This window comes from Carlito syrichta, unplaced genomic scaffold (genome assembly GCF_000164805.1).
Source record: "Carlito syrichta isolate Samal-C Ts95f unplaced genomic scaffold, Tarsius_syrichta-2.0.1 Scaffold135648, whole genome shotgun sequence".
Taxonomy (NCBI): Eukaryota; Metazoa; Chordata; class Mammalia; order Primates; family Tarsiidae; genus Carlito; species Carlito syrichta.
The window spans coordinates 1-4,095 of NW_007079744.1; positions in this window are offsets into that span (position 1 = coordinate 1).

Genomic DNA, 4,095 nt, shown 5'->3' on the forward strand with positions numbered 1-4,095 from the left:
AGCCTGCTCGGTGGCTCAGCCTGTAATGCCGCGCCTTTGGGAGGCTGAGGTGAGTGGATTGCCTGAGCCCGCAGGTTCGAGACCCGCCTAGGCAGTGAGACCTCATCTCCACAATAAAAAAAAAAAAAAAAAAATCAGCTGGGCGTGGTTGCACATGCCTGTAATTCCGGCTACTCGGAAGGCTGAGGTGGAAGGATCACCAGAGCCCAGCAGGCGAGGCTGCGGTGGCCGGGAGTGGCCACTGCACTCCAGTCTGGGCAACTGAGTGAGACTCCAACTCAAAAAAAAAAAAAAAAAGCTCAGAAATTAGAGACAGTAAAGGAGAAGGGGAGAAAAAACAGCACTATAATATCCTCCTAGAGCCAGGCATGGTGGCTTACGCCTGTAATTCCAGCACTTTGGGAGGGAGAGGCGAGAGGATTGCCTGAGCCCATGGGTTTGAGACCAGCCTGGGCAGCTTGGTGAGACCTCGTCTCTACAATAAATTTAAATAATTAGCTGAGCATGGTGGTGCACACCTGTAGTTCCAGGTACTTGGAAAGCTGAAGTGGAAGGATCGCCTGAGCCCAGCAGGTCGAGGCTGCAGTGGCTGTGAGCGTGCCATTGTAGTCCAGCCTGGGCAACACAGTGGGACTCCAACTCAAAAAAATAAAAAAGAATTATGACGTCATTCTGATTCCCAGCCCCCTACTCCCAAAGTTTTTTAGATTTTTTTTTCCTCAGGGTTATTAAAGGGCTTTACAGTAATCCCTTTCATCTAGAAATGTGTTTCCTTAAGTTCTGAGAAGGTCTTTTGCATTTTTGTTAACTACTTCCTTTTCTCTGTTCAAATTTTTCTGACATTCCTAGCAATTTGATGTTGGAACTCCTGGACTGATGTTCTGATTTTCTTAAGTTTTTGCTTCTATTTTCCATCTTTTTTCTTCTAATACCTATTACTTCAACTTTATCTTCCAAGCCATTTGTTAAATTTTTCCTTTCTATAAATACTTTAATTTCCAAAAATTGTTTTTTTTTTCTCATGATACTTTTTCATAGTCTCCTGCTGTTCTTTTATGGGTGCAGTATCCTCGTATCCTCTCTTAACTCTGAGGAGTCCTTTTGCTTCTGCCTCTTGCTGGGATTACAGGCGTGAGCCACTGTGCCCGGCTGACATCATAATTCTTAACAGCAACATGGGAAGCTAGACTAAGGCAACAGAGCTCTATGCTTTTCAGAATTCTGCAAGAAAGAAATTGTATCTAGGAAAACTAGTAATCTAATGTGGTTGCAGAATAAAAACATTTTTGGACATGTAAGGCTTCAAAAATTTTACCTCCCTAGTCCTCTTCCAGGAACTTACTGGAGGAGTTGCTTTAGCAAAATGAGGTAGTAAGCCCAGAGAGGAAGACATGAGATCCAGGCAAAAGGGGATCCAGCAGAGAGGTAAAGATAACCCCAGGGTGATGGAGAAGGGAAAGCCCCAGGTGAGAGCTATAGAGCAGCCTGGCCAATAACCAATGCAGACTACCCTCGGGATGGAGAGCCCCAGGGAGGTGTCTTCTAAGAAAGAGATAAAATGATAGTTTACATGATACTCTTAAACAGAATGAGAGAGTTTTACTTCTATGAAGTGTTTGGAGATGAATCTATGATAGATACATACAAAACAGAGAAAATTAAAAAATTATACATTCTAGGAAAAACAAAAAGTTGTATAAGAAGTAATTTAAAGCCGGGCTTGGTGGCTCAGCCAGTAATCCTGCACTTTGGGAGGCTGAGGTGAGTGGATTGCCTGAGCCCGCGGGTTCAAGACCTGCCTGGGCAACTTGGCGAGACCTCATCTCTACAATAAATCAAAAAATCAGCCGGGGATGGTAGCGCGTGCCTGTAATTCCGGCTACTCGGAAGGCTGAGGCGGAAGGATCGCCGGAGCCCAGCAGGTGGAGGCTGCAGTGGCCGGGAGTGGGCACTGCACTCCAGTCTGGGCAACGGAGTGAGACTCCAACTCAAAAGAAAAAAAAAGAAGTAATTTAAGGCCAGGTGCAGTGGCTCATCCCTATAATCCCAGCACTTTCGGAGGCCAAGGCAGGAGGATTGCTTGAGTCCAGGAGTTCCAGACCAGCCTAGGCAATATAGCGAGACCTTGTCTCTACAAAAATAAAAAAGTTAGCCAGGCGTGGTGCCATATGCCTGTAGTCTCATCTACTTGAAAGGCTGAGGTGGAAGGATCACCTGAGCCCAGGAGGCTGAGGCTGTGGTAAGCCATGATCATGCCACTGCCCTCCAGCCTGGGAGACAAAATGAGACCCCCAACCCAAAAAAGAAGGAAAATGTAAGTTGAGGTATGGTGGTTCATACTTGTAATCCCAGCACTTTGGAAGCCTGAGGCAGGAGGATTACTTGAGCCTAGGAGTTCAAGACCAGTCTGGGCAACATAGCAGACCTCATCTCTACAAATAATAAGAAAATCAAGCCGGGCTCAGTGGCTCAGCCTGTAATCCCGCGCCTTTGGGAGGCTGAGGTGAGTGGATTGCCTGAGCCTGCAGGTTCGAGACCCACCTGGGCAGCGAGACCTCATCTCTACAATAAATCAAAAAATTAGCCGGGTGTGGTAGCACACGCTTGTGATTCCGACTACTCGGAAAGCTGAGGCAGAAGGATCACCAGAGCCCAGCAGGTTGAGGCTGCGGTGGCCGGGAGCGGCCACTGCACTTCAGTCTGGGTGACCGAGTGAAACTCCAACTAAAAAAAAAAAAAAAAAAAAAAAAGAAAATCAGCTGGGTGTGGTGGCATGCATCTATAGTCCCAGCTACTCAGGAGGCCTAGGTGGAAGGATCACTGGGGCACAGGAGGCTGAGGCTGCAGTGAGCCACGACCATGCCATTCCACTCCAGCCTGGATAACAGAGTGAGACCTCAACTAAAAAAAAAAGAAAGAGAAAATTTAACTGTAATACTACATATCTCATCTTTGAAAAACATAATCATAATAATGGAAATACTTAAACTAAACATAAATTACAATACTGGGCAAATAAGAAAAGAAAAAAGATGTGTGTGGCTGAGCTCAGTGGCTCAGGCTGTAATCCCAGCACTTTGGGAGGCTGAAGTGAGTGGATTGCCTGAGCCCACAGGTTCAAGACTAGCCCAAGCAACTTGGCGAGACCTTGTCTCTACAATAAAATAAAAAATAGCCAGGCGTGGTAGCACGGGTCTGTAGTTCCAGCTACTCGGAAGGCTGAGATGGAAGGATTGCCGGAGCCCAGCAGGTTGATGCTGGGTGGCCGTGAGCATGTCACTGCACTCCAGCCTGGGTGACAAAGTGAGACTCCAACTCCAAAAAAAAAAAAAAAAAAAAAGATGTGTATATGTGGGTGTAAGAAAGATAAATTTGTTCTCACAGAAAGAAATAATATCTAAAACTTAAAACTCATGAAACAACCATAACCATGTTAATAATTTCTAAATTATCAAAGAACCAGTTAAAAAATTTGAAAATAGCTGCCTCCAGGGAAGAGGAATGAAGTAGAGATGCATTGAGGACCGCTGGTTTTTTCCTTGAACTATTTGGCTTCTTTTTGTTGTTGTTGGAGTCTCACTCTTTGCCCAAGCTGGAGTGCAGTGGTATGCTCACGGCCACCACAACCTGGACCTGCTGGGCTCAGGAAGTCCTTCTGCCTCAGCCTTCCAAGTAGCTGGAACTACAGGCTCACACCACCATGCCCAGCTAATTTTTTAATTTATTGTAGAGATGAGGTCTCGCTATGTTGCCCAGGCTGATCTCAGATCCCTGGGCTCAGGCAATTCTCTTGCCTCCACCTCCCAAAGTGCTAGGATTACAGGTGTGAGCCACTGCACCTGTCTTATTTGACTTCTTAAGTTATATTTATGTATAATAATAATCTTTTAATTAATGGTATAAGAAATTGAGCCTAGCCGGGCTCGGTGGCTCAACCTGTAATCCCACGCCTTGGGGGGCTGAGGTGAGTGGATTGCCTGAGCTCACGGGTTCAAGATCCGCCTGGGCAACGAGACCTCATCTCTACAATAAATCAAAAAATCAGCTGGGCGTGGTAGCGCATGCCTGTAATTCTGGCTACTCGGAAGGCTGAGG